General features: G+C 42.4%; 1 pseudogene; it reads right to left on the bottom strand.

Annotated features, from left to right (window-relative positions):
• LOC127217927 (sodium- and chloride-dependent transporter XTRP3A-like) overlaps window positions 1-27,390 on the bottom strand; it is a 232,667-nt pseudogene that overhangs the window by 97,550 nt on the left and 107,727 nt on the right.

Here is a 27,390-nt window from a genome sequence, read left to right as displayed (position 1 = left end):
AATTAGTTTACCACAGGACCCGGCAATCCCCCTCTTAGGCATATACCCAAAGGATTCACATCCATGCAACAAAGACATCTGTTCAACTATGTTCATAGCAGCATTATTTGTAATAGCAAGAACCTGGAAGCAACCTAGATGCCCCTCAATTGAAGAATGGTTAATGAAGATGTGGCAAATCTACACAATGGAATACTACTCTGCAGAAAAAAATAATGGTATCTTGAAATTCGCAGGCAAGTGGATGGCACTTGAAGAAACCATCCTGAATGAGGTAACCCAGTCACAAAAAGAGGAACACAGTATGCACTCACTCATATATGGATTTTAGATATATATCAAATGATCACCAGCCTATAATTCACATCACCAGACGAACTAGGATACAAGGTGTATTCTAAGAGATTCATATAAAGTCCCTTACAGAACTGGGAAGGGGCAAGTCCCCCAGAGCTCAGGTGAAGTGGGGGAGGACAGCGAATGGAGAGAGAAGTAGGAGAAAATGAGGGGGAGGAAAGGAAAACATGTGCGACCAGGAAGATTGAGCCTGGTTAGGAATAGAATATAGGAAAGAGAGAGAGAGAGACAGAGACAGAGACAGAGAGAGAGAAGATAAAAGAGGGAGCCAATATTGGTTTGAAGATAAAATTGAACACAAAGAAAGGTCGAGAGAACAATAAGATTGCTCTCAACTAACAAGTTGAGCTTATGTGGAAAGACTATCATAAATGCCCTTCCCAGAGAGTGAGATCAACAACTAACTTCTCCATGGAGCCCTCAACTAATGCCTGTTGAAAAAAGGATCAAACACTCATACATAAACACTGAGTCGAACTAGAACCTACATGCAGATGGAGAGGACAAGACCATGCAGCAGAAACTCATAGAGACAGCTTAACTGAACAAGGAGGAGCTAAGGGCCACTAGACTGATAGCTGGGAAGCCAGCATAGGACTGACTCAGGCCCCCCTGATTATGGGTCTCAGCCAGAAGGACTAAGCAGTCTAAGAGACCCCAGACAGCGGAGCCAGGATGTGTCCCTGGTTCACAAAAGAACTTTGCAAACATATCCCCCATGGAGGGATAACTGCCTTAATCTAGAGACAGGAGAGAAGCCCTAGTCCCTACTTCACAGAACCTGTCAGATCTACATGACCCCAACTGGATGGCACTCCCCTACATATGGAATTGGGGTGGGGGGATGGGAGGGGAGGGTGTTTAGAGTGCATGTGAGAGGGCAGAGAGGGTAAAAAGGGAGGGAAGGAAGGAGGGAGGGCTCAGGGGAGTGAGCAAGGGAGGGAGGAGGGAGGGAAGGAGAGGGAACTGGGATCGACATGTAAAATAATATATTAAAGAAAAAAAAAATAAAAAAAGTGCTTTGACTCCAAAATTTAAGTTGAAGGACAAGTTACTGGGGAAAAGGATTTCTATTTTTGTTTCCACAGAAAATGAAAAGATGTGGACTCCTTCCAGACTAATGTGGTTTGATCATGCCAGACTGCCTGAAACAGAATACAAGCTGATCCTACATTCCAAACAGCTAGACAAAACATCCCTACAAACTACAGGCAGGATATCTGAATCTTCTTCGAATCCCCCAAGACAGCGCGCCTTATCAGCAGGAAGTAGTTTGGAAAGAACGACACCCAAATTCCCAAATATTGTATATAAATGTTTGTTTTCATTTAATGGGACTATTATATAAAATTAAATAAAATTAAAAAAAATAAAAAAGAGAAAATCAAAACAAAACAAACAAACAAACAAAAAACAACCAACTACTCCCTAACCTAACCAATAAGCAAAGGCCATGGAACCTTTATCCTGGCCTTGAAAGTATTCTCTAAAAGCAGTCTGAAAAAGTCTTTATAGTAAATCTAAGAACTAGTCAGAGTGTTCACCTAAAACTTGGAATTTCACTGTGTTCAAAGTACAGGAAAACAATTGTGCCTGAGACTCCAATAAAATCAATAATAATAGTGAAACCACAATAAAAAAGGGTTGAAATACAGACACTGAAAAGAAATGTGCTAAATTATATCCACAGGTTATAGGATAGTTTATAGAGAAAATATGAGCAATCTGTAGTTGTGAGAATTCATTAGGAAATGCATCAAGATTTCAAGGTACAAGACTAACATACAAAAATGTTTGTTTCTTCTGCCACCAACATAAACAATGGTAGAAATAAGGAGAAAGACACTATTTACAATAGCAATGTAACAGAAGATATGCAAAGACATTCACAAAGGAAATTATCTGACAGACTTAGGTGAATGAGAGAAAGCATGTTCCTAAATCAAAACCCAATCCCCAGGAACAAAGATGGAGGGAGAGATAACACTCTTCCATATCCCTACAGAGTTTAAAGCAAATCCTGTTACAACTAAAAGGTGAGCCACAAGAGAAGGCCACAGTCAACAACAGAGAGTAAGAAAATATAAAATTCAAAAATACTTAATGTTGGATTTACAAGGCCATTCAGGGCTACACCAGAAGTGAATCAGTCTAAAAGAGAAACAGAGCTCACAGCTTTAATCCCCAGCACTAATATATAAGATAGGAGCAGGGCATTAAGTATTTACTCTTGGCAATTAGTCTCCAGCTTGCTATGAATAATATCTCTCCAGCCCTGGTACAGGACAGAGCTCTCTGGTAGCCTGGATGCTTTGCTTCTCTGATCTTCATTGCTTCATTAGTTCATAAACAATGTATCAACCACAATCATCTTACTTGAGCAGCTTTTTATGACTTCTTTTTGTATTTTTATAGTAATTCCTCTATTCTTACACCTCCAACATATACTTTCCCTCTAAATTATACCAGAAAGAAGGGGTAAAGAGGGAGGATAGAGAGAAGGTGAATAAGAATAAGGAGCAATGAAACTTATGTATTAAAATGCCATAATTAAATTTGTTTTTTATGTATTTACTATTTTAAAAATGTCATTACTTAGTACAACTGCTAACAAAACAATATTATTTATTTAAGTCTCCCCCTTACTCTGTGAATGTGTGTGTGAGTTCCTAAATATTTTCTTCATGCTATTGACTATTTCTTTTATTGCACAGAAAGATCTTTCTTTGATGTAATCCCACTGGTTTTTACTCTGTTGCAAGTTTTGGGGTCTTATCCCAAAACATAGGTACACACAAACCTATGTCTTCAAGTGTTTCCCCTGTTTCCCCTTAGACTTTTCATACTTTTGGACTTTTGTACAGCATGTGAGATGTGGATCTAGCATCAGTAATTGATATGATGGCTTTCCAATGTATTCTCTTGGTGTCTTTGATAGAAATATGTGGATTTCCAGGTACTCTACTATGTTGTACTTGTCTCCTTGTCTTTTCTCAAGCCAATACCAGACACTTTGTAGACAGCCTTAAAATCAGGTATTGATATGACTTCAGTTTCGTTCTTTTATTCAATAGTGTCATGTAGATTTTAAGATTTTTTTTCTGATTCTATGAACATTATTATTGGTAAGGATTGAGCTGAATCTGTGAACTGTCTTGGGTAGTATGAACACATTAATAATAATAATAATAACAACAGTAATAATAACAAAAACAACAATAATAATAACAACAACAACAATAATAATAAGAACTCTGTGATGGTTTGAATGAGAATGGTGCCCACAGGCTCATATATTTGAGCCCTTGGTTCACAGTGGGTAGAACTATTTTAGAAGGTTAGGAGAGATGGCCTTGTTGAAGGGAGTGTGTATGCCATTGAGGGAGCCCAGGCTGAACCCAATCCTCTCTTTCTTCTACAATGTCCTACCTCTTACTCCTTCCCCATTCACCCTTCCCCTCCCTCTGCCTCTTGCCTGTGGATTAGATATAAGCAGGCATTCTTCCTGCTAGCCTGCTGCCATGCTTCCTTCCACGATCATAGACTCAAAGCAACTGTAAGCAAAGCCTCAATTAAATGCTTTTTTGATAAGCATAGAACATAGTACATAGTACAGAGTACAGAGTACATAATACATAGTGTGTCTTCACAGGAACAGAAAATTAACTAGGACATCTGCTCCATAGAGTATCTTTCCTTTCCTGGAGTCATCTTGACATCTTTCATTAGCATTTTGACTCTTTTATTGCCAATACCTCTCATTCCCTTAATTCTATTTATTTAGAGCTGAAACAACTGGAGAGCAAAGAGTCCACCTTAAAAAATGGGCAAAGAAATGGGCTACATAGACATTTCTTTAAAAAGAAATGAGGGGACGTCAGGGCTGGCTCACTGGTTAAGAGCGCCTGCTGCTCCTGCAGAAGACCTGGGTTCAGTTTCCAGCACCCACGTGGCAACTCATAACCACTGTCATAGCCCTCTTCTTACCCCTGCGAGCACCAGACATACATTTGGCATACACATACACATGCAAGCAAAATACTCATATGTGTCAAATAAAATAAAAACATCTAAAAATTTAAGACACAAATAGCCAGCAAATATATGAACAAAAAGTCAGCATCATTAATCTTCAAGGGAATACAAATAAAAACCACAATTAGATATTATTGCAAAAGGATCTTAACAGCCATGTGTCAAGGATATAGCACCACTCTCATGTTTACTGTGATATTCCTTTAAAAAAACTCTAGGATATAAAACCATCCATGGAAGAGTGAACATATACAAATCACGTGGTATGTATCCACAAAGGAATAATACTTAGCCATAAAAAGAATGAAATCTTGTCAAGTGTAAAGGTAGAGACAAGTGCAGGCATCATGGTAAATAAAACAAATCATAGACAAATAATGCATTTTTGCACTCATTTGTAGAAAGTGATAAATGAACCTCCAAGAAGATGGAAAGGCAGCGAGTGAAGACAGAGGTTAGACAAGAGTCACAAAAACACAGGAATTAGAAGCAGAAATCGCTGCTTCTGTGCCCAGAAGTGTAGGTAACTCTAATCTAGAAGAATCCATGATACACAAAAATAACTAGAAGAGTAATATATATATATATATAAATATATATATATATATATATATATATATATATATATAATATCCATGTATGAGGAGAAGGAAATGCTAGGGGCATTGGTCTAGCGGCTATATATGTCATACTTGTATCAAATCATCAGGCCCTTCATAGGCATGCATGGATATTATGTTAATAAATAAAATTTAAAAACAATGTATCATGGGCACAAAACTGTAAGGGATTTTGTCTACAATGAGTAGGGAAAACTTTCTATTAATTTCAGGGACATTTAATTGTGTGTCCTTAAAATAATTTTGTTTGTCCTGTATAAAAATCTACATTTTATGTAACAAAAAGGTTTATAGTGTTTATTTGAGAATTGGAAATATTGGTGTTTGAGTGCTGGATAGTTTTATGTCAACTTGGAAGTAGGGAACCTCAGCTGAGAAATGCTTCCATAAGATCTGTCTGTAAAGCATTTTTTTAATTAATGGTTGCTGGGAGAGTACACTGTCCGTTGTGTTGTTGGTGGTGCTGGGCTCTATAAATAAAACAGGTTGAGCAAACTGTAAGCAGCACCCATCCATGGTCTCTGCATCAGCTCCTGCCTGCAGCTTTCTACCTTGTTCGAATTTCTGTCCCTACTTCCTACAATGATGAACAGCAATGTGAGAGTGCAGCCAAATAAACCCTCTCCTCCTCTAAGTAACCCTAAGTAAGACAGTGTGTTACCTTGTCCTTTGCCTTTCTCAAGTTTTGGAAATTTCAAAAAGACACAGGGAAATGAAAAGAATTCCTAGTAGCAGCTGGGAGAGAGCAGGAGTCCAGTCTCTCATCACTGTTGCAGGGGACCATGTCTCTCTCCACAAGTCTTCATGGACCGTGTGGAGAGAGGCAGTGCCCACCCTTTCCAGGCCTCTTACAGTGTTCAGCTCTGACTCCAAGCTGCAGTTTCTAATGTGTGGGAACACTTTACTATACTTGCTTGGGTAGGTGGATGCCAGGTAGTCCTTCACCTCCTCCAGGTTGCTGGCTGTCAGAAAGCCATCTTCTAGCTCAAAAGAATTTGTCAGCAGCAGAATCACCCTGCAGAGCAGACTATCATCTTAACATATACCACTAAAAAGCCATTGGCTCTAAAACCTGGGAGGAAGGTGGGTAGCCTCTTCCCTCCTGCCCAGTGCAGAAGAGATGAGAACAGAAACTACCTCCCAACAGGCTACTTCACATCTGGATAAGTGGCCTCCAGTGAGATTGGGTAGGATGTTGGAAGCATTCAATACTTCATAGCCAGATTCGTACCCTTTGGTGGTGACAACACAAGAATGTGGCTAATGCCATTGACCAACCGCTTAGAAATAAGTTTAGAATCACTTAAACATATTTACTTATTTTCAGGCAGGGCCTTACTATGCAACCTCGGCTGTCTTGGAATTTGTTGTGTAGACCAGGCTAGTCTCAAACTTAAGAGATTCATTTGACTCTGCCTCCATATTGGTGAGATTAAAGGCATGCACCACTACATTTGGCCTAGAATTATTAAGCTTAATTTTATATCACAGTACGAATTAAATGATTTGCATGTATACTGATTTCCATTAATTTAAGTCCTAGTTTAGAGATGGCTACTCATGTAAGTGACCTCCCTACTGGACATATTAGCATTTGTTTTGAGGGAAGCCAAAGACAGTAGACTCGGCTAGAGAGGCCTTGCTTACAAATGAGATGAAGACACTGGTGTGTTTGTTGTTGTTGTTGTTTGGTTTTGGTTTTGTTTTTTCCTGAACGCCCCTTTCTGCTAAGTGCAATGCCTACCTTAAATGTCCCATTCCCTGCAAGGCGGCCTTTGCTTTCTGGACCCTCAGTTTCTAGTGCTGGTAGAAGGCAGCAATTAGCACGTCGAGGAAACAGAACTGACCCTCACATTGCAGACCTCAATACTGGTGTCTTTAGTCTACTCCTTGACTTCTGGGAACCCAGTCCTTCCCAGTCTCCCTTTCAGCTCAGGGCTTTGGAGCCTTGCCTTCCCACTTGGGGTCCACGGTTCTGAGGGACAGCTTAGACTCACTTGTTTAAGCAGTTTTCATAGTTGAAGGTGGCCTTGAAGCCGTAGATGGAGAAGGACACGATGCTGGCATATCTGGAGGTGGGAGCTGTTGATGATGGACACAATGATGGCATGCTTCTGGCAGTTGTTGGAGGGGTCATTGTAGCTGGCAAAGGCAATCAGGCTGCCAAACCCCAAGCCCAGTGAGGAGAAGATCTGCATGGCTGCATTGATCCAGGCCTTGGGGTTGGCTAGCTGTTTCATCTAGAAGGCCAGTAGGGATAGGGCTGAGGAATCCTGAGCTCTAATCCCAAACTCTTCCCTCCCAGGAGATGAAAGCTCAGAGATGGGGAAGAAATTACTTCCAACTCACAGGTAGTCAGAATGACTTGGTGCTGAATTCTAGGTCCATGTCTCAGAATGTCTCCAGTGTATTTCCTGGCAGGTAAACTACTCAGCAATCTTCCTCTCATACCCTCTATGGCACCCTACCCATGGAGAGTGCAATTGAGTATTGCCTGGTCTAATAGTCTAAAACACATAAAACATCTAAATCACCAGCCTACCACAACAACAGTCTTACCACACAGGAAATTTAGGTGGATGTGGAGTCAAGTTCGAGATTACTCCAGTACTGACACTTAAGGCCTATGCAATAAGAGTGTCCATTTTGAAAGGATACAGTCATATGATTCCAGCCATTTGTCCAGCAAAGAATGTGCCCTACTCTAAATTCAATAACATCTACACTGAAGAACAATGGCTAGGGTGACTGGAAAAAAAAAACGTTAGGGACGGGACCATAGCATTCCCTAGAGGGAAAAGGTCTAAGAAAATATGGGAACAGATAAGGGAGATGACTGGAGAGATGTCCATGGTCCCTAGCTTAGTGGGGAGTCTGGACTGGGCTTTAGGTGAGAACTGGAGCAGGAAGACCTGAAGGAAGGCACAGGCACTAGTCACTAGTGGTAGTGAGGGCTGCAGGACAGGCTACAGAGAACATAACTTCCAGGATATCTATAGTCTTTGGCCCAGTCATGGGCTCACACCAGCTCTGATGATTACAGATCTTACCCTCTTTCCCCTTCCTCCCAGGTATCCCAGAAAGTGACAGTCCCCTTCCCTTGCAAACCATACCTTGGGTGTGAACATGTACCTCAGGCCATTGGTAGCTCCGTGGATTGTGAGGCCACGGACCAAGTAGATATCAGCACACAGTAGGGCATCAACGCGATGAAGTAGACCACCTGTAGGCATCCAGGAACAGAATAAGACTGCTGGAGAGATGGGGACCGCCACTCCCACAAAAACCTTAATTCTTTGGCATTTAGGCTGCATCCACAGCTGCTAAGAGCTGTGGGTAGCACTGGTCCTGAGTAGGACACAGGTTCTGAGTATGGTCTAGAGAAAGAAAGTGTGGGACATGGCTGCTCATGTCTGTTGCCCCCATGAAATTTCTTCTCCAGTGCATGAGAGGCAACACTCCCCGAGCCCCTGTTTCTCTAAGAAAGGCTGAAAGGCTGGAGGAGCCCACACAACACGTTTTTTGTTTTTTTGTTTTGTTTTGTTTTGTTTTGTTTTTGTTTTTGTTTTTTTTGTTTGTTTGTTTGTTCTGTTTTGTTTTTTCAGCCAGATTTGACTCAGCTTTCTGAGGTCCCAAGAAAATCAGAAAGACTAATCACTTACAGGATCTATGTTATCTCCAAAGTGAAATTAGTGTCTTAAGGGGCAGAACTGGGTTTTCTGGATGGGATCCGAGGGGAGCCTGGTTAGGCATGTCCATATGTAGAAAACAGTGCACAGGGCAATGTCCCCACAACAAATGCAACAAATGTACTGATTTTGTGCATTCTTCATAAAAAGAAAAGTCTATTTGGTTAAGCCAATCTTCTTTCCCTGTTGACATGCATCACAATTTAAGTCTCTTTGGCAGGGGAATCTCAGACTCAGGGTCACCCTGACTTCTAAAAGCCTGAAAGTAAGGGCTTTCAGATAAACATCTGCCTACCCTGGGTGGGAAATTTTGGGTAATTCACTTTCTATGTATGCCTAGATTCATAGACAAAAACAAAACAAAACAAAACTTTTCACAAGGTTGGTTTTGTTTTATCAATCTTCTTTTAGGTTGGATCCACCTCTGAGAAACCCAGCTAGTGACCATGTCTTGATATGCTTCAATTAATCTCAGTCTTCCATTTCTTCCTTGGCATGGCACCATACTTCATGTACTTCTAAGACTGTCAGAAGGACACTGAGAATGTGGGATATATGTTTACCATGGCTTCTTACACATTTAGGGGGTTAGTGAATTTACCCAAATATCTAATATGTCAAACCAGGTGAGATGCAAATGGATAAGAGTCCTTTTGCCAGTGATGTGAAAGAAATTCAGGGGCATGGGGGAGGGCTGAACCGGGTCCATAACACTGGGCACTAAGAAGACATTCGGGGAAAGCTCTGGACTTCTACCCCCACCCCCGCCAGTGGGCTGTGTTTCTTCTGGGCTTTCTAGAGTCCTCACAAAGTGGCTTCCTTCTTTTTCTTGTGGGAAGGATGGCTGGACATGTGATCTAGATTTAGCTTAACCTATCAGGAGAAATAACTCTGACCAATAAGTAAAACTTCAGAGGAGAATAAAAGAGATTTCAAACAAAAAGGAAAAGGCAGCATCTTTCCCCATACATGGAACCCTGGGGCATTTCAGTCAGGGTGGGGGGTCATAGTATAAGGAGAGAAAATAGATGGTGAGGATTAATATGGCATCATGTCCAGACTCTACTTATTTTCACAACTATAAGAGGCCTGGAGAGGAAAGGACTGCTTTAATATTCAAGGGTACAGACATCACCATTAGATCTTTTGGATCATGCTTGGTCTAGGTTGGGACAGAGCAGATGCTGCAAGGTCTGATCTCAGCTGAGAAAGAACACCCTGATTCTTCTGCTCAGCTGTGAGGCAAAGTGCTTTGGGGCTAAGATGCTGGCCACTATGGGGACTTAGAAAATAATGTGATATGTCATGCCAGAAACAACATTGGGGTTGTCATGCAATATCTCAATGACATAGGTTGTTCTAAGCTTGATGCCTCATGAAAGAACAAAACCGAACAAACATGTCAGTGCTGGAGAAGGCAGGCAGGTGATCAGGAGAGTGAGATCTAGGGGTCTCATGGGATTGTCAGAAGAAGAAAAATTGTAAATGACTAAGTCACAAAGGATGTGAAGAGAATATTCATGCTGCATGTCACCAATAGGATGGGAAGAGCTTGGAGTAAATATGGGCTATGTCCTGAGTCTGCTGTCCCTGGCTGTGATTTTGCGAATAATACTTTGCCTATCTAATCCTTTTGGGAGTGACCTCATGTATCTACTCTGAGGGGCTGTTAGAAGAATAAGACACCGTGATCCACTATGGATTTGCTTTGCCTAATAGCTGAATATGGAGCATTCACCCCAGTTTGAAACAGGTACGGGTGATGGAAATACAGCAGATACTCCAGCCCTAGGATGAATGGAAACCTGGGCATTTCAACAGAAAGAATGAGCTTAGGCAAATAAAAGGCCTTTGCTGGGTATTTTGGCATATCTGTGGCCTAAAATCCCAACACTCAGAAGGCTGAGTCAGGAGGATCACTGAGTTTGAGGCCAACTTGGGCCGTTCAGCCAGTTTCATGCCAGCCTGAAGTACATAAGGAGACACTTTAAAAATAAAAGCCAAAACAAGAACTAAAACCCCATACCACACAACAGAACAAAACAAAACAAAACAAAACAAAACAAAAAACCAAGGGAGAACCCAACAGTTCTGGGTTGTATTGATTTCCTGAAAGCACTTTGAAATGGGACCCCAAATCCAACTACACAATAAAGTCCCCAGAGGCTGGCTAGTCTGATGTTGAGGTTCCCTCCACAGAATAATAGCTCTGGCATTTGAGGTGGAAGGACTGAATAGCAGGGTGTTTGAATATCTCCATGAAATGACCTGGTACAGGTGAGTGTGAGAACTGGCTGGGGCCTGTCATTTCAGATTCAGTGCTACAACTTTAATCACTTCTGACACCCTCCACTGTCAGCTAGTACAGGGACATGCCAATAACACCATCCATGCCTTCTGACCCACTGAGCCTCTACTCTGGACAGCAAGAGACAGCTCCTAGCATGGACCAGATTCAGTCCCATCACACTCCCTAGCACAACTTGCTGGTTGACTCAGTGCCCCTCAGGATGCACAGATACACCATCAGCCAGGCCAGGATGAGGCACAGTGCTGGCTCCCACTGCACTCCTCCATTCTCCTGGATGGATGGTGAGATGTTGAGTGTTTTCCTGCACCAGAAGTACTGCATTGACGAAGCCTTTTCATACTCCTCGTCGTAGCCTGTGCCCTTACCATTAAGTGGGCAGACAGACCATGGCAGGGGATCCTTTTCAATGAAGTGAGAATCAACAGACAGTCAAGGGAAAGGTCAAGGGCTTGGTGGGATGATAGGAAGCGTCTTTGACAGGAGGCTTCACACCTTATCCTGTAAATATGGGCTAGCCTGGCTTGCGTGAAACAACAGAGTACAGTGGATCAGAGGCTTCCTGGCCTAGTCTTTCCAGATCCTTGTAGCTACCCTGTTCAAAACCAGTTGTAGGTCTAGAGAGATGGCTCACTAGTTAAGGGTACTGGCTGTTTTTCCCCAGGTTAGATTCCCAGTAACCATAGGATGGCTCCCCTTCTGTAACTCTAGTCCCAGGGAATTTGACACGCTCTCCTGGCCTCTGCAGGCACCAGGCATGCATGTTGTACATAGACATTCAGGTGAAACACCCATATACATAAAATAAATAAGATAAACTTTAAAAATAATTTAAAAACAAAGCTGTGAAGGTACTTGAGTTAGAATCTTGAGCAGTGAGCCCATTTGTATGTACAGGCCACAGGAGGGAGACACTGTGGTGTCTGATGGAACCAGCAGCAGGTCCCAGCTAAGAAACAGAAGCCCTCTAAGCTCAGTTGCCTAGCCGACATTCTCTGGGCCCTCTGCTGAGGCCACTCTAATTCACACTGTTTCACATATTTGGCTGCAAATCTGAGGATACCTCTGGGGTCCTTTGCTTGAGATGAGCTCGACGTCAGTTTTTTGTTTGTTTGTTTGTTTGTTTGTTTGTTTTTGTTTTTAATGTTCCTGCCAATGAACATGCTACATGAAGAAGCTCTAGGGCATGGAACAACTGAGAGATTTTCAGTGTTCTTCTCCCTTCATCTGCATCAGAAGGTAAAGATAGGGTCCTTATATTTGCTTTGCTAAATGTACCCACTAAGAAGGACCCACACCCTCCCATAAAGTAGAGTCCTATAGAGTCACTTGTAGCTCCTGGGATTGAACAAAAGCTCTCATGTCGTGTATATGGCCATGCCAGTGTAGATTTATATGTTCCGGGGACCTGCATGGCCCATAGAAGTGCAAGTGAAGGTCTGCTGTGTCATTATCCTGTAACCTTGGAAGAGGATTTACTGCAGGGGTAAGGGGGGGGGAAGTTCTGTGAAGTATGGAATGCATGGATATTAGAGTGGTAATTCCTGGGTCCTTCTCTTCTTTTTCCATCTGGAAAGAGGCTGATATGGGGGCAGTGGGATTAGAGTCTCTGAGAGTGAAAAGGATGAAGATGGGGGTGGGGTGGGATAGAATGTGACTGGTGGAGAGGAACATTCCAGCGCTTAGTGTGGAATTGTGGCTCATATTTATTTTCCACAAAGCCTAGACCCTTCCAGAATATCAGTAACAAGAATTTAGGTAATGCACTGTTTAAAATGCTTGTCATTGAAAATATTCCTGTAGATATTCCAATGAGTGCTGTGGACCTGCTCCTCAGAAATGATTGTGCACATGTGTGTACACACATGCAAACGCACATGCATGCACACGTGCGCACACACAGTGCATAGTTTGGCTTACATTGTGATAAGTAGTGGATCCAGATTCTGTCATCCCTGCTTGGCTTGTGGCTCCCATCACGCTCCCCCCCTCACTGAGAGGGTTCCCACAGGCTGGCGTTCTCATCCTCTACCAGCTCCCCACTTGGTGAGTGGCCCTGCATCTTCTACCCTTTTTGCTTTTGCTCTGACCAGAGGTTGGCTTACCTGGAAGGAGTAGAAGAGATACCAGAAGTCCCAGGCATTGATGACGTTGTAGTACATTGAGAGGAAGAAGGAGACCACCACAATAGCAACACCTGTGAGCAAAGCAGAGGGCCATGCTGAAGATCAGATATGTGTCATTTAACCAGTGGGACTTGAATGACACAACTATGGTGAGATCCCCAAACAAGAACACTCTTCCTTTAGGTTTTCATTAGACCTGATACCACACCTATGACATCATCTTGGGAATTACTACCCCTCAACTCTGATCATCTGAGATGGTAGATCAGTAACGGATTTTTGACATCTAAGTGTCAGGTCCTGGGCTCAGTATTTTGTTTATGCAGTTAGTTCACACAAAAGCATTGTCCTCCTTCCAAAGAGCAAACTAAAGCTCAGAGCTTTCCCAAAACCACCCAGCAGAACTATGGAGAAGGGCCAACTACATGCCTGATGTGAACTTGCTCCTTTTGGAGGTCAAGTTCCTGGAGCCAGCCCCATCCATGTGGCAGGAGTGTGACAGACAGACAACACTTACCCCCAGCCAGGTCTGATCTATGAGGTCCCACAGTGTGTATCACTGTGAGAAGTGAGAATTTGCCATTAGGTTGCTCTAAAGTGTGTTCGCTTGGGAGTATTGTCAACCTTTGTCATCCCAAACATAACCAGGAGAGCTGTAAGTTGTTGACTTTGCATGTGGCAGACTATACAGGTATCAATAGCATTACAGAGCAACTCCTCCCACTCCACTGAGAACTCAGGCCAGTAAGTGCATGTCAGTGCCCAAGGGGCCAGGCAGCCTCCCCTGTTTTCCAATATACAGCATACATTGCTGCCTCAGCACACTCTGATGGCCTTCATAGCTCTTCATCATGAGGAGGCAGTTTGAAGATGAGTTCTAATGCCCCGGACATATTTCTTCCAAAGATGGAGGAGGTCACATCAGGTGGACCCTTCCTCATTCCTTAAACAATGGCTCAGGCTTCCTGTCTGCTTCCCTTTCTTGGGCATGAAAGGTATACAGAACATGTATGAACACTGATGGCTCTAGATCCTTTGCTTTTACAAACTAGGAGAATCACATCCTGGAGGTGCCAGGGGACAGTGACTGAAGGTCACTCTGGAAGGGTGCAGTAGGCCACACCTGGTATGTTCGCATAGATGCTTGGCTTCTGCATCCAGGTATCATTACGATGGCCCAACACCCCTAAGTGGTGTGGTGATGATGAAATGACCTCACACTCGTGCATGCCATGTTCAGCACCAGGCACACATTAAGCAGGGGGTGGCATTTGTGTACATCCCCAGAGGGTAGGTAGCTGGGACCAAATGAGACATCAGAGGGGAAGGGCCAGCAAGGAGCATACTTGGTGAATTAAATATGGTCACTATTCTTCATTGATCCTTGCACCAAAAGGAGAGTTCTCTCCCCTACCCTATGGGTCTGGGCTGGCCTCTTTGTCCATCAAAATATTGAAAAGAAAAAGAAAGAAAGAAAGAACAGAAAAAGAAATGGCATGTGTATTCCAGAGGCTTGCAGCTTTTCATCCTCATGGAATATGGCCAGGGAACATCATGATTGGGGTCCTCCAGGGTCCCCAGGGGGAGGAGCTACATGCTGGAGAATTGTGAGCCACTAGCTTAAGTACTGGGTGTGTAGGACCTATAGCCACATGAATGGGGCCAGATGAAGCGGTCAAGCATGTTAGGTACCCCACAAAGCTGTATGAGGTGATTATTGTTGCTGTAAGTCACTACTTTCCCCTCATTTCAGTATCTCCACTTGGGTTGCATAAAAGCAAGATTGTATGAAAGAAACAAAAGCAAAAGACAAAGCAACACAAACAAACAAAAAACCCAAAACCCACAAAGAAACAAAACCCAGGACATTTGCTATACAGAGCTATTGAAATTTTACTAGTTTCTCAGGATAGGTTCCAGAACATAGTCATATCTTCAGATCTGGTCTTAATGTTTCCTCAAGGGTTTTATCTTCCCCTCCACCCCCCCACACTTTATAAGTTTACCAGCAATTTATTTTGTGGAATGTCCCTCACTTGCGGTTCTGGCAGAAACAATAAAGTGACCTGATGTCCTCCTCCAGAGGTACAAGATGTCCATTTGCCCCTTCTTGGCAATTCAGACTTTGCTCATGTGGCTTACTTAGGTGGCGTCTGCTAGATTTCTCTGCTAAATCTTAACTTTTTCCTTTGAAGCAGTAAAGTAATTTGGAGGGGATACTCTTTGTTTGGTTTTGGTTTTGTTTTAAAACACTGTCTCATTGTATGGCAAAAGCTGGCAATCTTCACGCCTCAACCTCCGAAAAGCTTTGTTACAGGCTTCCTTGGCCACTGCATTAGACTTGGAGAATTTGATTCCCATTTTACTGTGCGGACGTTTTACATGAATCAATAATTCTTATCATTAGTTGTGTTTTCTCATCCCTCTGCCTGTAACCGGCATTGTCACCTTCAATGTTGGCATTTTCAATCTCTTGTCATGCACAACAGATAACTACAGCACAAATGAGCATGTTGTTGTTGTTGTTGTTGTTGTTGTTGTTGTTAGCACACCTGCTGCCTGTGTTTCTGTGCTAGTTCAGGTGGGTGAACACTGAGTTGAAAGATGGCTGGGAGGAAGTGACTGGCTTTTATTCCTTAGACCCCTGAAACCTGCCAATGTATCTCTACCTGCATTGTACCAAGCACCATTATATCTCCACACTGGTCTTCTGGCTCTCAGTTTATAAGTGTTTCCAAGGCTGTGTCAGAGACTGTGGCATTCTGCTTATTTTAGCCCTCAGTCTCTTACCTGGTCAAATCCTCTTTCCTTGCTCTTTACACTTGAGATAAAATTTACACACACCCCCTTGATCTCCAAGGACTTCTTTCCCTCTACGACCATTGTTCCCTGGTTCAGAGGTCTTAACACCTTCATTTCTGTCTCCCCCTGTCCATTTTCTGCACACATTTGGCTTCTCCAGAGGCTTCCTTCTCTGCCCTCTAATCTGTATGACTTACTTTTTGAGTAATAAGTTACTGCCATTTTCTCTTGGTATCTGTCTCCTTACCATTGAGGGAGCTTTTACCCATTAGTTCCTCATGACACCGGGCAAAGCTGGAGTCCAGGGTGACTACAGATTAATATCTTTTAGGTATTATGGAACGTTTTACACATCCCCCCATACTTCAAATACAGAGGTGGGGTCTTCTTCATCTTTGGTCTGATAGCTCCTCCTCTCAAGGCAATTGTCCCTATACTATTTATAGCTATGCTACCCCCAGACTTCTAAGCCACTGAGGACAGAGGAAGACTTTATCTGGCTCATCACTGCCTTTAGTTCTGGCAAGGAGTAGGCCCTCCATAGACTGCTGGTGATAATGGTTCTATAGTAACGGTTCTATTTAAGAGGGTAGGTAACAAAGATATTACTGGAGGATGATGACGGAGATGTCTTGAAAGTCACTCATGTTGCTAAGAACAGTGCATCTAAAAATTCAAACCAGGCCCAGTAAGATGGTTTAGCAGCTGAAGGAAGGTGCTCTCCACCAAGCCTGATGATCTGAGTTTGATTCCTGTGACACACATGGTAGAAGGGGAGAATGAACTCTCAAAAGTTGTCCTCTGCCTGCTACGCAAACAAAATAAATAGGTTTTTAAAAAGCACAAATAATTATTTTAACTTCCTCTAACTTTACTTGCGTGTGCAATAGATAAGACAGGGGAAAGTCTATCCATAAAGATGGGCAATGATAAGTATTCTTTGAACTTATGATAAGACACTGTAGATCAACACACGTACAATAAAACTTCAGTGTTAGAACAAATGCCTTCCTGTAGAATAGACTTGCTGTGAGAAAGAGAAGAAGCAGAAAGGAATTGTGTTTATCAGATATCATCAAGCAATGATGATCAACAGTGCAAATGAAAACATGCTTCTTAAAGATGAAAAAATATGATTGTTGGTTGTAAAGCCCAGTGGAGCAAGAAGTACAGCACAGTCATAATGATAAATTAAGCTCATAGAAAAAAGGATCAAGGGGTGGACATCATAAGAACAGAGAGAAGGCATGGCCAGCGAGCATAAGCCTTTATTCTATCTAGAACTGAGGGGCATAGAACACCACAGACACAACAGTTGACGTGTGTGCAATAAAGAAATTTGTAAGACAATTTCTGATAGTGTGGTTGAGATTACTGAACATCACATATATTTCTGCAATACTTGAAGAGCCCAGGGTACCTAAGAATTAATAATAAAATCAGTCAAAAACATTCTCCATCAAAGAATTAAATATCTGAAAACAATAGAAAAAAATCTACAGATTCTGAGCAAAGGAAATGACTGCCCATTGAGAGGAAAGACAGTCTCGACATCGAGTCTTTTATTTTCTGTTCTTGAACTACTTGTTGATGAGCTGCAGCATGGGATCAGAAGAAAGAACACAAGTATGAAATTGTGTTATAAAATAAGTATCAATAGTAAATCAATAAGCAAAACAATGAAGGATAAAAATAATGCTGTTGTTTTCACTGGACAAATAATGTAAAAGAGAAAAGGAACTCATGACTAGGGAAACATGATACCAATGGTAAAATAATCACATATGGAATCCCAGATTATATCTTAAAGATGTGCTACGTAGAATAGGGTAAGGAAAGGAGCAAGAAGGAAAAGCATGCTGTGATTTGTAGGTATTCCTCAAGTTTCATGTGTTGGAATATGAATTAAGGTGGGACCTGTGAAAGATGATGGGGTTATGATGGCTCTGGATCAATGAATTCATGGGACATATAGATGGAGTGGCTTTGGATTAAAATGTTTTCTAGGCAGAGCTCCTATGTTTCCATTGTTGTGTTACAACACGGATAAAGCAGAGCAGATACTGGGACTCTGATGAGCAATCTTCATTGTTAAGGTGACAAGATTCAGAATCACCATAGGGACATACCTCTGGATCTGTCAGTGACGATGTTTCCAGGAATATTTAAATGAAAAGGGAGGACTTACCTTAAATATAGTAACATTCAAAGGACTAGGGTTCTGGACTGAACTAACAGAGCAATGAAGGGTAGGGAGACTTTCAGTTTGTAAAAGGCTTGCCCTATACATGTAAAGACCTGATTTTTGATTCCCAACACCCACAGAAAAAAACTGATTATGCCTTCCATCCCAGCACTGAGGAGTCAGAGACAGTAAGTCCTTGGGGCTTGCTGGCCAGTCAGTCTGGCAGAATTGGTGAGTTCAGTCTCAAAAGGGCTAGAGATATGACTCAGTGGTTAAAGAGTACTTGCAGCTCTTGCAAACAATATGGGTTCAATTCCCAGCACCTAAATGACAGCTAACAACTATCAGTAACTCCTGATCCAGGAGATCCAACACCCTCTCTGGCCTTCATGGGCACCAGGCTTATACATACAGATATACATGTAGACAAAACTCTCCTTGACATAAAATAAAAATAAATGTTTTTTTTAATTTTTTATAATAAGCTAGAGAGCAATCGAGTAAGACACAATGTTGACTTCTTGGCCTCTACATACATGTGTATAAATAAATTGTGAATATGCAACTGTGTGTATGTGTGTGTGTGTGTGTGTGCACGCAAACAGATATGGGAGAGTGTTGGTGGTAGGGTGGTAGTAGGGAAAACAGCTGCATTGTGCCATTACTTTTTTGCCAGGAAGCATTGTACCCTAAAGCTGTGAGCCAAAATCTTCTTTCCTTAAGTTGCCCTTGTCAAGCATTAGTCGTAGCAATGGGAAAAGTAGCCTATACAGGCATCATACTCTCAGAATGTTCAGCCTTCAGATTGATGAGCTGAACACATGCCTGTGCTTTATATATTACTCACTGGGTGCTATTCAGTTATAACAATATAAAATGGAATGCTAATGTGTTAAAAGTTTGAACTACAAAGGGTGATATCAAAGATAACATTTCATTCATGATGCTGATGAAGGAAATGAACAATTTTTCAAAAATTTAATTATTAGAAGAGTAAAATGGGAACTTAAAACCTGTAATCATTTGAGAGAGAAGCAATTATATTTTGTATTATAAGAGATCAGAATGCAACAATCAAACAGCAAGAACCTGAAATAACCAATAGTCAATAGGTGGTGGTACCCACCTTTACTACCAGCACTCAGGAGGCAGAGGCAGGCAGATCTGAGTTTGAGGCCAGTCTGGTCTATAGAGTGAGTTTCAGGAAAGCCAAGGCTACACAGAGAAACCCTGCCTCAATAATAATAATAATAATAATAATAATAATAATAATAATAATAAATCAGCAAATATAGTGTGGTAATGATTATAAATGGATCCAACTCTTCCACTAGAAGTTTTTAATTATTTAATAATAAATTGTCAAATTTTAAAGAAATTAGCTTCCACAACTGGAAAATGCTTAAATGTGTTGTTACCTCTATATAATGGAATGCTATTGAGCCATTAAGTTTATATTTTTAAATAATAGGATATGACTTTGAAAATTATTACAAAAGTTTTCCCCCCACTTTATTGTCTCTTCCTTTCTTTCCTCCTTCATTTCTTTTATCTCTCTCTCTCTCTCTCTCTCCCCTCTCTCATTTTATCTTATTTTTTTGAGACAGGATCTCAGTCTGTACCATAGACTGGTCTTGAAATTAAAATCTCTTTGCCTCAGCTAAGTGATTGCTATTACTCATCATGCCTGACCAGGTGTTTTCTCACGTATGCCAAGTCATATGTACAGAGTCAAATATCAGAGGGCAGTGTTCAGGAGTTGGTTCTCTCTTTCTATCATATGATTCTGGGAATTGAACTCGTTATTAGGTTTGGCAGCAAGAGCCTTTACTCACTGAGCCATTTTGCTGGCCAAACTAGGCTAGGTTAATTTTAAGAGCAAAGCATCAAATGAAATGTAAAATGTAGCTCTCACTTTTAAAATAAAAAAATAGGAGCTATTATTATCACTGGGTAGCAGAATTTCAGGGTTTTTTGTTGTTGATTTTGTGTGTGTGTGTGTGTGTGTGTGTGTGTGTGTGTGTGTGTGTGTGTGTGCAGGATTCAACCTAGGGCCTCATTCATGCTAAGTCATTGTCTTACTACTAAACCTCACCATTAGACCCTGAGTTTGAATTTTATTCTTCATGAATTTCTCTATTTTCCAGAATTCCTACTCATACAATAGCTTATTTGGAGTGTGCAATGACTTATCTTTATAACCGCCACAGCAGTACCCTGTTTGCATAACCCAAGGGTCTCACTGGAAGATAGACTCATTTCTGTGTGACATTTATCACTATGGCCAAGGCCTTGCACTGAGTTCTATCCCTTTGGGAATCTAGAGAGAGAGAGAGAGACAGAGACAGAGAGACATAGAGAGAGAGAGAGAGCGAGAGAACCCAAATTTAGTGGCTTACATGAAGTCGACTCATGTTTTCTGACTATTGGTCTCCCCTCCACTTACATACCTTAGTTGTCTACAAAACCCACAGCAGGTGTCCATTAGCCTGATTTCCTTCTTGAGGCCTACACTTTCTTGATTTAAGACACACACCCTGGGTTACCCTGGAGCTTGCTTTGATGGGGAACACTTGAAGAGCCACTTGCAAGTAAACGCTGGATGCAGGGCTCCATCCATCCTACTCCTTAGTTCTATTTACTTACCTCCTCCCACTTCAGTTTACTCTCCAGGTTCCCTTTGGGTTTGGCTCAGATTCATGCTTTAGCAACAAACAGCAAAAGCACAGGCGAGGAAAATTGAAGCCTTTCTTACTGTCCCTGGTCACCTGGATCTAAAGCTTCAAGCTTTCTCTTCTAGCCCTTTCTCTATCCCCGCCATCACCCACTATCCCCTTACTCTCTGGCCACCATCCTCCTGTGTGCCTCAGTGATGACAATACCACTCTCCTGCTTAACCCTGGCCTTGCCCTCAAGAGTAAAAAGCAAAGCACTTCTTCTCCTCCTCCTTTTCTTTTTCTCCTATTCTCCTCCTCCTCTTCCTCCTCTTCTTCTTCGTCTGCCTGTGAATAAGGAACCCTTAAGGACCTACTTCTCTCACCACTCCTACGACTACCTTGGTCTCTGCTTCATGTATGCATGCTCTCTATGCTTTTTCCACAGTTCCCTCTGCTTGGAGTATTCTGCCCTTAGTTCTATCTGATATGCTCATTTAAATAATGCCATTGACACAGGCTTTCTGGGCTCCTTCATACACAAGTCCTTCTTCAATCATTTCAGTAAACAGCCTTCTGTGAAAGCTCCACCTGCTCTGTGCATAGGATGTTTATACATTTGCTCCTTCTTGCCCCAATATAGTCTCCATCTCTGCTAGCTCACCCATAATATAAGTCTTGCCTTGTGACTGATTTTTGTTTTATTCCCCTTCTTCTAAGAACAAAATTTAAGACAGTGATTACTGACTGTGAACAATCCTATGGGGAAGTTTTTAAACTCCGTAGGTTTAGGACTTCTGGGGGGTGGAACATGGGGAATGCTCACACACACACCCACACAAACCCCACACACACTTACAGCTACTAGTAATTCTATCATGTATGAGAATGGAGGCTTCGCTATCAACCCAGGGACACTGAGACTTGTCACTTATCCTTTCTACCACACCCATTACCACACCCATCACCACAGAGGAGAGATGGCTTAGCCTAGGTACCTAGAAAGGCTGCATGTGATACTTCTGATTTGGGGAGAATGAGGTTTCCAGGAGATGTGAGGGGACCAAGTCCGTAGATAGAGGGAGGACATCAGATATTCCTATGTTCACTCAGAGAAGGGCAGAACTAGAGAAGAGGTTGGAACAAAAGGTACATGGGACCTTTAAAAGAGAGCACAGAGGACACATAAGCTCTTGGCCAGGCCCCTTCCAATATTCACCCAAAGCCCTGACTGAGAGAGCCTCAAGAGGAGCTCTAGCATTTATCATGTTAAATATAGAAGCAGAGTTTCACAGAGTCCCAATTTGGAGACAGGGATGGTTTAAATCTCCTTACTCCTCCTGAAGTCACCTTTGGTTCCTGGGCATGTTTTTCCTCTGTAACAGACAAGGTCAATCCTGGGAGTGCTTAAAGACTGCCTTGAACATCTGTAGAAAATGTTCTACAGCATGAAGCCCAGTGGAGTAGATTGTTACCAGGACTGATGCTGAAAATGCCAGGGAAGAGCAGCAGAGGGGACTTCTATGGCCTAGACCACAACTTTATGGCCTCGTACCTGGAATCTCAATTTGGGAATTGTACATACTAGGTAGAGGCTTAATGCCTGCTCGCTGATGCTCGGGTTCTGTTCTACCCAGAACTGCAGAAACAGAACAAGACACAGCCTGAATGTGTGTGCACACACTCTTAAGTAAACACTGTAGGGTGAGTCCCCATCCATTCCTGGACATTTTGGTGTGTGCCACGCCCAGGCTGAATGTTCATTTGAGCCATGGTCACCATAGAGCTTCACTCCAGTGGTGTATACAAGCCTTTCTGGTGCAGCTCACACACCTAGCCATCCTCACCTCTTTCTAGGCTTTCACCCTGCAATTGTGTGGCATTCTGGAGCCAGCCACAGTGGGACTGTTTATACTAGGATGGAAAGCTAATGCTATGATTTAGGACCCAGGGTGGCAGGCTAAACCCCCAGAATCTGACAGAATGGGGACATTTGAATAACCCTGAATCTTCTTCCAAGGTATGGTCTGTGAACTGGAAGTATCAGTCTTAACAGGCCCCGTTTAAAAAGTCAGATCCTGGTTGGGTGGTGGTAGCACATGCCTTTACTCCCAGCCCTTGCTGAATTTGAGGCCAGCCTGATCTACAGAGTCAGTTCCAGGACAGCCAGAACTATTACACAGAGAAACCCTGTCTCAAAAAAAAAATTAACATTTTGAGAATTGGCAGAATTAAAGGGACTAAAAGCACAGGAAAGAAAAGGGAATGAAATGAAAGGGAAGGAATGGCAAAGGAAGGAAAAGAAAGGAAATGAAGGAAAGGGGAGGGGAAGAGAGGGAAGGGGAAGGAAGGGAAGCATTAAAGAGGAATGGAACATTAACTCTGAAAATGATGACACTCTATGGAGTCAAATGCCCTCTAATTTTCCCCTTGTTCAAATATCATCTAGAGAATAATTAAGAGGGGGGATGCATAATCTATAATCTTTCTTCAGTAACATGACTGCTGCCTTTCTCCCACACATTTTACATGCATTCAAGCACACTGTTCATGCATGTGCATGTATGTTTTCACACATTGGTTGGTATTCAGCACATTTGAAGCTGGAAGTACTTAATACCTTGGTCTTTGGTCTGCTGACTTTTTTGAAAGTGTGATTTGGTAAAATTCCTTCAGCCTCCTTGTTGGTTTTCTTTTTCTTCTTTGTTGTAGGGGTTGAAGCAACAGAGTCATGCAGAGAGTAGGGACACCTGGAACATAACCCTTAGAATTAACATTGTGTGTTCAGGACTGGCTGAAGGAAGCAGTTACAGTCTACTGGATTCCAGGTTTTTGGCGGTTTATAAACAAACTCCTTGTTAACTGGCATGATTGCATCTGTGTCCGGAGACATCTTACATCCTTCCTTTATACTCAAGAACATTGGTTCTCAAACTTCTTACAATGCTATAGTAACCCCCAACCATAAAATTATTTTCATTGCTACCTAACTGTAATTTTGATATTGGAGACAGAAGTTTGCCAAAGGGGTTGTGACCTAGAGGCTGAGAAACAGTGCTCTAGCATCGACAGTTTTGCTTTTGTAGCTGGTCCATCCTTACCATGGGTTTGGGTGATACTAATAACTTGCTGGAAGTTGACTACTATGGATCCAGAGTGGTGTGGGAGTGCCTTCAGCATCTCCCATTATTGACTTTATGTGTGTGTGTATGTGTGTGTGTGTGTGTGTGTGTATGCACGTGCACACGTTTACTAAGTCTGAAGTTGATGGTGGGTGTCTTCCTTCATCAGTCTCCACTTTGTTTACTGAGCTAAGGTCTCTTATTTGAGCTCAGAGTTCTCTGATGGGCTGGTGAAGCCACACAGCTTGCTGTAAGGATCTTGTCTCTGCTTCCTGAGTGCAGACTCTTACAACTGCCAGATGTTTGCCTGGGTTCTGGGTATCCAAACTGACCCTCACCATTGCACTGCAAGTGCTTTAATCCACTGATCTACCTTCTTAGTCCGAATGTATGGCTTTCATTGCAGCTCTGGCTGCATTCATTTAGTAAGTATTTAATGGGATTCTTCCTCTGGCTTCCCTGCACTGGAGGACTGGATGATCAGAGTGAGAGAGAAAGTCTAAAGCTCCCAGTGTCCATGACCAAGTGCTCATCTGATTTTACAGGTAAGGAGAGTCAGAAAGACAAACACAATATGGTAACAAGAAAGTTCTCCAACTAAACTGAAAGACAAAAAAAGTAAAGTTAAAGAAACCCCTCACTTGAAATGAAGGACTAACCTGTAAACCAACATCTGTTCCTTGGAATTTGCTAACTTCCCCTCACAAGGGAGATAACAAGATACCAAGAATTCACACTGCCCCTCCTTTCTTGTGAGTTAGCAGGTGGTGAATAGGGTCCTTAGGAAACAAAGAGATAGCTGCAACTCCAGTTTGCCCAGACAAAATTAATTAGCACACTCTGAGGCCCTAATGTCTGTTGACCCTAATAGCGAGACCATCTGGCCTGAAAGAGTCACATACTCAATAGACAGAAGGCCCCACCCCCATCCTAAGCTTGTGGGTTTGCCTATAAAAACACCTGTGGGGGGGAGAGGGAGGGGGAGGCGGCTTATCTCTAGCTTGCCTGCTGGAGGAGCCCATTTGCTCAAATGTTTCCTGTTCATTAAATCCTCTTGCGTGTTGCAGCAGCTGTACTACACATTGAGTTCTTGGGGGTACCGACTGAAATTATGAGACTACTCATTCTGAGGGTCTTACAAACAAAACAAAACAAAACAAAACACAGCCAAGGTAGGGAGAAGAAGGTACCTAATAGGAAGTTGGATTCCTAACTCGCTGGCAGTTGGAGAAGGGAGGAGCTTAGTGACTGGATTGAACATGAATTGCATAGGATAGTGAAAGACCCCCACTATGCTGATTGCTTGTTTAAATTACTCTTACTAATTTGCCAATGTCAAGTTATGTGAAAAGTACAGGAGGGAACCAGGTGCTGTTCTATTCCAGCACCAACCAGATATCTGTGGTCTGCAGCTTGGACCAAAGCAAGGTCAGCAGGACGGTATCCTGGATGCTGAGATAGTCATAACTGAATTCTTTGTATCCTTTGTGCCCAACCTCATATAACCATCTGTCCTTGATTAACTACAACTGCTACAATTAGATGAAACAATGAAATCCCTGTAACCATGCTTCTGCTTCTGTAAGCCTGCTTCTTGCCACCCCAACCCTATATAAACTGCCTGAGTTTTAACCTCAGCATTCTCAGTCCCAGAAAGACTGAAGCATCCACAGGTACCTGTGTAAACAATAAATAACCTCTTGCACTTGCATCCAGTGGTCTGGTCTTGTCTCTTGGGGGCAAGCGACTTTCACCCTGATAAGCTCCAAACTCTTGGGGTCTCATGGGGGCCTTTCAAAATTATAATAAAGGAGACAGATAATTAAGAATGACCTTTTAAAAATCTATAGCTTAACCCTTTGTTGACTTGATTTTGGTCTGGATAGAGTAACAGGATGAGGGAGGGTTGGAATTTTCTTGAACAGGTTGAAATTTGTCATATACCAGTTTAGCATCTTTCAAAGTTGTGAGGGTGAGAAGAAAGGGCTGATTAATTCCCCCAGGTGCACACACACATGCTATTAGGTAAACAAGAGCCACCCAGGGAACTACTGTAAACACTTTAGAATACTTTTTTTAGTTATCCATTCCATGCATGATTTTAAGCACAACTGCTTTAAAATGTTACCAGTTTTGAATCTGACTTCCTCTCCTTCCACTTAATATATGATAAAATCTTATTAAAACTTTACCTCCAAGGCTGTCAAGGGCACCCTTAGGTGAATGTTCCACAATTTATTGAACCAACCCCCTTTTCTGAAGGGCTTAGAATGTTGTTAACATTGTGATCTTATTAAAAGGCAGTGATCACGTTATTTTCTGCCTCAGAATGCTGACTTGTACTTTAGACGAGGCTTTAGAGAAATGGAGTTGGAGAGGAATTTTGTTTTAAATACATGCTGAGACTTCATGCCATACAGGCTTCAGAAAGGTACTTGACCTTAGGAAGGTCCGGGTCTGAGTCCCAGGAGTTCCCTGCTTGTTGTTCCACTAACAGGAATGCATGGTGAGTTTGCAGCTGTCTGTTGTACCCCTTCAACTCCCTGTCAGAGAAAACATTGTAAAAACAAAACAACAGCAGGACCAAGAAACAAAGTATCTGTGTGTGGGATTATTTGTTTTTTCCCTGCCTTCTATAATTTCAAACCCAAAATAAGTCCCCACATCCACAAACCAATCTTTTTCTTTATTAATAAAAAGTAAAGAAGCAACTCACAACCCTTTTGATTTGTGTTTCAACTTGTGGTTGGGGACTTAAATTTTCAATCTGCAGGTTGCTCACTTTTCCACCTCAGTAGAGGGTGAGGCGCCTGTCCTGCCACAAGGGGACAGCAGGTTCCCTGCCACTGCCAGGTACCTGCTGGTGCTGCAGCTCAGGCTCCAGACAGCCTGTGCAAGCTACAGAGTCTCATTCCCTAGGCTAGGCCCTAGGCTAGGCGGAAACCTAAGATTTTCATGCTATTGCTGAGTGACTTTGGGTCCATGTCTCCACTCCACCACTGGTTAAGCTCTCTGACTTGGGGCAAGTCATTTAACACCTCTGACAATTTCATCTGCAATAGAAAACAAAAACAAATCCCTACTACTCCACCCCCACCCCAACAAGCTTAAACTACCTATCCCAGAACTATTCACCTTCAAACAGTAAAGAAAGCAGGCACAATACAGCAGAAGGCACTCAGGCTACTTAAGCTTCAGATTATATGTTTCCCCACCCCCAACCCTGCCTGCTTCCCCCCATGCCTAGTTCCAGTCTATTACTGATGGATATTTGTGTTGTTCCAGTTTGCAGTTACTATGAAGAGAACTAGTGTGTACATTCTAGCATGTTCCTCTCTCTCTCTCTCTCTCTCTCTCTCTCTCTCTCTCTTTGTGTGTGTGTGTGTGTGTGTGTGTGTGTGTGTTTGTGTGTGTGTTTGGTTTTAAACAAGCATTTATTGGGAGCAGGTGCCATAGCATGAGTTGAAGTTAGAGACAATTTGTGGGAGCCAG

Source organism: Phodopus roborovskii, unplaced genomic scaffold, assembly GCF_943737965.1.
Source record: "Phodopus roborovskii unplaced genomic scaffold, PHOROB, whole genome shotgun sequence".
Lineage (NCBI taxonomy): Eukaryota > Metazoa > Chordata > Mammalia > Rodentia > Cricetidae > Phodopus > Phodopus roborovskii.
Note: the sequence above shows the minus strand (reverse complement) of the source record. Positions and strands in the feature narration are given on the sequence as shown.